The sequence below is a fragment of the Xenopus tropicalis genome, chromosome 1, assembly GCF_000004195.4.
Source record: "Xenopus tropicalis strain Nigerian chromosome 1, UCB_Xtro_10.0, whole genome shotgun sequence".
Taxonomy (NCBI): domain Eukaryota; kingdom Metazoa; phylum Chordata; class Amphibia; order Anura; family Pipidae; genus Xenopus; species Xenopus tropicalis.
The window spans coordinates 68335339-68343244 of record NC_030677.2 but is presented as its reverse complement, the minus strand read 5'-3'; the positions used below and the strand labels follow the sequence as shown (position 1 = coordinate 68343244).

At 39.1% G+C, this 7906-nt stretch overlaps 1 long non-coding RNA gene across 1 annotated transcript; it reads right to left on the bottom strand.

Moving 5' to 3' along the window:
• Positions 1–3895: 3895 nt before the first annotated feature.
• On the bottom strand, positions 3896–6829 carry LOC116410985. Its single transcript, XR_004222792.1, has 2 exons — positions 5114–6829; positions 3896–4363 (listed from the first exon to the last, which is right to left on the bottom strand). It is a non-coding gene; the product is annotated as an uncharacterized LOC116410985 (long non-coding RNA).
• Between the last annotated feature and the right edge of the window lie 1077 nt (positions 6830–7906).

Below are 7906 nucleotides of genomic sequence, written 5' to 3'. Positions count from 1 at the left end.
TTCTTCTCTTTCTGCATCATTTGAAATCCTGGCTGGGGAGGAGAGACTAAAACATTGATTTTAGAAATCAACACCTTCTCCACAGCTTAAAGACAGCATGCAGGAACTAAATAACCCACACATCATGTGTGCAGGGAATTGTGGGGTTAGGAGGATGCAGGCTGAGGACAGTTAACTACTGTTACATTTTTTTGGAGTCTCAAAGTAGTCAGCCAGATCAGCAGGGCTAGGTTTAGGTAACTGCTTCAAACCATATTATTATATTAAAGATAATGAAAAGGCTGCATAGTTTTAGCTGATGTATATTGCAAAGTTGTTTGAAATTATGTTTAATTTTTAAAATGCTTAAATTATGTTTGCGTGATTTTCCCCTTTAACAAGTCACCTGAGGCAGATCTATTTGCCAGTTGCATGTGTGTTTTATTCATACTCCCAGACTGATGCATCCCAGCCATTTGTGTACAACAGCTGCACTTATGTCAATGAGACAAGATGCATCTATGCTAAATAGATGGTGTTGGGGGTTACACGGCCCCATTCTCCAACCTATGCCAATTTCAATTTAGCTACAAAGTTCTATGAACTTGCCAAAAAATCTCTACATCTAGAAGTGAGTTGTGATTTTCATGACAAAGACTAAAACAGGCACATAAAGTTAGTTTCTTGGACTGGAGCCATTATTACTTATGCCAGACAGAGCTAATTCTCAGCCTGTGCACAGAATCCAAAATGCATATGTGCGTTCTGGTGCCAAAATCCGCTCCATGTGCCAGGGCAACACAATGGCTCGGGTGCAGGTACAGGCAAAGGCTAATGCCAACGTATGGACTGATTCTCGCATTGCGTTTATCAGCAGGCCAAGAATTAGCCACATCTGGCTTTTGCCTGAAATAACATTTGCTTAAAAAAGGTTGTTCTTTAATCAAGCTACAATAGTGGTTGATTAACTGTGTGTGTCAGTTCTCAGGGGAGAACCATATTCATAACATAAGAGATGTTACCTCTTAGTAAAGGACCAAAAAAAAAAAGATAAGGAAAAGAAAATAAGGCTAGTGCTGCACTGGACTGAGTCTCAGGCTATGTTTATATGAATATATATGCAGAGTTTGGTGCAAAAATGCATTCTCATGCACCCAGGCTAATGCAGTGCCTGTGAGTGCAGACACAGGAGCAGGAAAATGCCAGTTATCATCCATGTGTGGCACTAAGGGGTGTATTTATTATAGTGTGCAAGCCAATATTGTTCTTGCAGTAAAGGTGGCCATTCAGGGGCAGATTTCAACTGCCGATTTGAATCCTTTAGACTGATTCAGCAGCTTATCTGCCTGTGTATTGGGACCCCCAAAGGCCTTACCTGATTGATACCTGGTCAAAAATCATCCGGGTGTTGATCGAGCAGGTTAGATCAGGGGCTGCACAGGCTCACTGATGCGGTCCTCGATCTGACTTTTTTTTTTTGCTCCCCCAAGGTGGGCATATCAGAGGAAAGATCTCACAGTGTATTGCCACCTCTATGTGTGCAATAATGAATTTGTGTGAAACCATAGGAGAAGGTTACACAGATGTCTAGTACCGTAAAAAAAATTGCAAGAAAGTTTCATTTGAAATGAATACTTCTGTAATAGGTGGATTGGGTAAGTTTGCCCTGCCTCCATTTATACCTGAATGGGACTACACTTCCCAGCTTTCTCAGCCAGGGTGAAGAGGCAAACATGCAGGGATTACTTGGGGTGGGGGACAGGCTGCAAATCCTTGGAATGGAAGTAAATAAGGCACGTCACTATGTACCAAAACCATTCATTTGGCTGCATTTACTGTGCGATGTAAAAACACAGGGGTTTTAAATGCTTGCTATGTTTAGATATGCAGATATGCACTAATCACCAGCCCTCCCCCATCTCTTTAATTCTCATCTCATTCAGGCTCACAAGATATTAAGGGACTTTATAGGGAGGAGGATTCAGCTAAGCTTTGGGATCTGGAAACACAAACAATGACACATACACTCCCACCCATACACACTCCCACCCACACACCACATTTCTCAAAACTAAAGGTTCTCAACCTTTTCCCCCAAGGCCTCACATGCACTGTATATCATACCGAACACCCTGGCCTCACTCACTAAAATAAAAGCATCTTGAACTATATAACAAGTACAGGTATTGGATCTATTATGCAGAATGCTTGGGACCTGGGGTTTTTCCGGATAAGGGGTCTTTCCATAATTTGGATCTCCGTAACCTAAGTGTACTAAAAAGTCATTTAAACATGAAATAAACCCAAGATGAGGTTTTGCCACCAATGGAGATTAATTACATCTTAGTTGGGATCAAAGTACAAGGTACTGTTTTATTATTACAGGGAAAACAAAATCATTTAAAAAAAATTGAATTATTTGATTAAATTGTAGTCTATGGGAGATGGCCTCCCTTTAATTCGGACCTGTCTGGATAATGGGTTTCTGGATAATGGAATCCACACCTGTATTATTACAAGTGTCTGCAAATCTTGTATTTAACTATATGCCATATGCATCCAGTGAGGAGGATGATGTTCACCACCTCCATTTGCTATGGGGCCCCATACAGTAGTACGCCACTTCCATCTGCTATGGGGCCCCATACATTCTCCAGCTGCAAACCTCTAGGCTTGTCTTGGCCCTGGGAAAGTTTCCTTTTTACCCTAAAAACCAGAGATGTACCGTTCCAACTGTCAGTTGGCAGAAGCTGCCATTTTCTGTAAATTTGGTAATTACATTGAATTCCGCCAAGCCATCTATAAAATAATAGCGCTGTCACTAGTGATAGTTTCATGTATGAAGGGGTTGGCAAGGGGTGAACCCACATGCCTCTTAGTTGTATGCTTTAACCATTTCTCTGACTGGGTCTCTGCAAAAGCGTTTTGATGCTGTATAATAGACTAGCCAGGTCGTCGTTTATTTTGAGAATCTGTATAATAACCAGAGCTGCTGTTACTGCTGATGCCTCAGTGCAGTACACAAAATCCCAGTACCAGGGCCACTGTACTGCATGGTTGTTCTGCCAATAAAATAAACCCAGTGTGTACTTATGGCCCTGTTTAAATGCATCCACAGTTATTACTGTTTGCTGCCTCTTTACAAAAGCCCAGGCTATTTTGGGTGCTGGCCTGTATAAAAGCCTGAGTTGCTCTTACTATTTTTGGTAGCCTAGTAGGGTTGGGTGGTTTGTTGTTGATGATTGTTTGTGTTATGGGGTAGTCTGGGTGCATTGGTCCTGTGCAATAGTCCAATCTGTTCTCTCATATTGGCCCTGTACAAGATCCTAGAAGATTCTGACCAATTGCAATTGTGTAGCCTTATGCAGTACCCATACAGTAACAGCCTGGGTCTATATATTGGTGTCTGTTGTCTTTTGCTTAGTATCATAAAACAGATTCAATAGGACAGCCGGTCAATACCTTTATTAAGAATATACAGTAACCCTGAATACATCAAAGCAACAAAATGGTAACAGAATAAAAGAAAACTTTTTGGGAGTCTTTCCTCTTTATGTCTAAGTACATTATTTGCACAAAATTAGAGACTTCTTGCATTCTGCCCAACCTGAATACAGAATGAGCCAATAATCGGTAGGGTGCCCGTTTTCGGATATACAATAACCTATTTGCATCTGTAAACATCAAAACTAATTAGCAATTAACGCTGCGTGTAGTTAATGGGATGCAGACAGTGAGAATAAGGACATGCCATGTGTTTTTTGGGAAGGAAGGAACCCTACCACATGGGTGCCCCCTGCAACTGCTACTGGGGGGGGGGGGGGGGTGAGAAGGGAATTCCCATTCAATGCACAGTAGTAATGAATGAGCATGATGGTTTAGATAGAAATCAGTATTAATGATAATACAATCCGGATACTGTGCAATTAATTTATTACACACAAATATTAAAATCTGGTACACAAATTCAATTTCCAATCTTTATATTCCACAATAAGCGCTTTTATTATGTAGGCATAATCACCGTGCCTTTGCGTTCGTTCTGATACTACAAATCTGTGAAAACCAGGGTCAAATCCCCATATAAATAGCGATATGTAAGGAACAGGGAGGATTCCGGAATATCATTAACAGCTCTGCTATTATACAGGGAATAATCTTCCTTCTGTGCCGTGTAACCATGCTGCTTTCTCCGTAGCGCTATGTAACCGTTGATTCTCCAGAAACCCCATGCGCCCTTTAATAAATGCGTTTTTTTTGCCAAATAGAGACAACTTTTGTCAACATTCGTTTAGGTGATCTCAGCTTATTCCACACGATGCGCCGATGTCAGGCAATTTGTCTGATCTATTGGGGATTTTTACTCTCAGTGTCTTGTTTCTGGCTGGGTCAGAAGTGTTAATAAGTCAATACTCAAGGCTCCAATAAATGTACAAGAGTCACCATGGGGCGCACAGAGGCAGTGCTTACCAGTCAAAGGGCCCCACAGGAGGGAATTCCCAGCCTGCCGAGCCCAAGCATGTTATAAAGGGCTGGACATGTGTACTCATAATTCACTTTGCACCGTCGCTCCATGTATATTTAATAAAACCTTTATTTACCCACAGTCCTCTTTAGAATTTATAATAAAGGGCATGTTAAAATATACAATCCCTTCTGTTTAAACCTGCGACATGGAATACATATTAAAAAATGTATTGTAACATGGAAATAAAAATGCATTTGAGTATGAAACATTGTTTCTCATTGTGCTCCACAAGACAACATAGTCATAGGTTAGATAAAATGGGAACATAATGACATTTAAGACGCTGTAAGTTCTTGTGCTGCACAATGTAACATAGGCGTAAGCTAGATAAGGTGCTAAAATAATTACATCTTATACGTGTTCAAATATTTGTATTCTTGTATATGTTTTATGTGTTTTTTTTAATTACTATATATACTAATCCATTCAAAATGTTGTCAAAAGCATATTAACACCGTTAGTAAAATAAAGAAAATACAGAAAGGTTTCTAAATATCTTTATATGCAAAGTGTTTTTCTTATAAAACTGTTAATATATACATATATACACACAAATTTACTATACTTGATCATAACAAGGGGTGTATAATGAAGAAATATACGTACATTTTAGGAATGAGATACAAAGGTATCCCGCCGTTCCCTCGGTGATAGCACGATGGCTGTGGCACACTTGTAACACAAAGGAATTTTTTTTGTTACTGATCCTACACCCCCAGCTCCTCAACACCCACCCCCTCAGTAATCACACACTCACTTACCTCTTAATAGATACTTGTTTGTTTAGATCTAGGAAATTAAGGGGTATGTACCAGAGACACAAATAGAAGCCCTATGCATTTAGGTGTACATTAGCTAACGAGGTGTAAACTCCAGGGACCTACTGCTGAGGGGTGAGGGTATTATACTGCCCAAAAACCATTGCTGCCTTCTCTCCCATCCACTACCTACAACTACATCTCTGACCTTTTGTAGTTTGAGCTCATTTTTGGCTCCCTATATCCGAACAAGTCTTTCAAATGGATTTGTGTCAGGTAACTAAATATAGCACTTCAATTCAATATTTTTTTAAAAGGCATTTAAAAATTCCAAAAAAAAAAAAATCAAATTCAATATAAAAATATAAAATAGGATTGCTTTAGTAGACAGCTAGGTGGGTTTTGGCGTAAAGTAGAATCAACTGGATGTGTGATTGCTTATACTTTTGTGTGTATAAATATTGGATTATAGATGACATTCCCTGAACATCTGTGTATTATATCACTAGATGGATCCCCTCTGTTGGGACAACTTTAGTTTAGCAATATATGGAAACAAAGTACAACTAATGATGTCCCTCTCCAAAGGATGTGTATTGGGCTACAGACAGGTTTGTGTATTCACACTGGGTTGGGCGGAGCGCATTGGTCCTACCATTTTATTATCTTGCTTCTTAATAGACTCGCCACAAAAGAACAAGCGTCTATAGATAATAACTTAAGGGTTTGTTAACCAGAAAAAAAATCCATGTTTGTTTTGGAACTTTTTTTCTGCCAAACTTGTCCTTTCAAACCCACAGGATAGAGCACTAAACAAAGAATATTTGTCTTAACACGTAGCAAAAATAATACGATTGGTGAGGTCTAAATGTATATTTATATTCCCCGAAGGAATGTACAGGTTAAAGGAAGATGTATAAATTAGCTCAATCGGTTGTTTAAAATGGGGACAAATAGAGATCTTGCAAAAATTTATTACACACTGGATAAGTACCTGGGATCATGGCTTATTGAGAAAGGCTCCAGAATGAAACCGAAACGTTTCTTTTTATTAAAAATACAATTACCTATAAAAAAAATATTTCGTTCAGGATGCCCTTTATCCATCTTAGAAAAATACAATGAATATATATATATATAAATTTAAATAATAATATTAAAAAGTAGATTTTATAGTTCCTGGTTGTATTAGTTTATAACTTAAAGCTATACTTCGTAACAAAAACGCATATTCCGCATAGAACCCTAACTGTGGGTGCGAAATACAAGCATTTAGCGCTTCGTATCAACATTTTCAAAATGTTTGGCCTCGGGCGATTCTGCACCAGGTAGTTACATACAGTAGAGAGAACCGTAGGCTGATTTGTAAGGAATAAAAAAAACTCACAGCACTTACCCGTAAGACCTGCTGACATGCTGGAAATAATCGATTAGGAGTGTTCAGAAAAGACCAACTTCGGCAAAAAGATCTCCCATCTATACTACTTCTTTGCGTGCCTTGATTTCCTAGTGTGTGTGTATATATATATATATATATAATATATATATGTGTGTGTGTGTGTGTGTGTGTGTGAGGCTAGATATGTATATGTGTGTGTACATATTATATATATATATTATTTATATGCACATGTAAGTGTACAGCCGAGAATATATGTGTGTGCTTGTGTACGTTCTGACTGTAAATAAGGACTTTGAGCAGATCTCTATCTACTTCTTTCCCTGCTTTGACATTTGAGCACCTTTTTTTTATTCTACCAACATTTTCCCCCCTTTTAATGTCCTGGGTGGAACTGACTGCCACCATACTCGATTGCCTGCAATACACAAATCCGTCTGCCCAGCCCAGCCACCTCTCCCTTACCCCCCAAACACAAAGAGGCAGGAGAAACACAGGAGCTGGGAAGCTTTTGGCTCGTTTGAGCACATGCCCAACTGCTCCATAGCAAAGTCTCTTCTAGTTAATGTACAAACGTTCATCATAAAATAGCAGCAGCTATCTGGGATCAGTTTTAGTGCTGTGGAACAACCGTGGCATAGTTCTGACTCACGAACAATGGCTCCCTTGCTGGATTAGGGCGTCGGCAGTCTCCCCACAGAACTCTCAGGGCGACCAGCAACCCAGACACCGAGATCTGACCACATCTACTTTCTCACCGGTACAACACCATTAATCGGATGGAAACTATTTGTTTAAAGTATAATCTTTTGTATGTGTTTGCAAACTGAAATTTGGTAGGTAAATATTCATTTTTAATTTCGTCCATTTAGTCCTAAAAACTTTAGACTATAACGTGTGTAGTCGGATTTACTAGAAAAAGCCAAGTATTGTCTGCATATATCTTTCTCTCCGTATATATATCTCTTCATAAAAATTAAAATAATTTTGTTTGAAAATGTACACTAGCATTCCTCATGTTTCTGCCCCCCAAGTGTCTGTACGGTGATCCAGCCTGTCTGCAATTCAGCGGAGGTATTCAATACCTTCTTGAAATACTTTTGATTTTTGTATAATAAAATTGCCTTGGCTCCCGGCCCAAGAGTTAAAATAACCGTATATTAAACCCGATACACAATCAAATATGAACATATGGTGTGATGACAGTATTTATGTGCATTCCCATAATCATGAGGCTGCTGA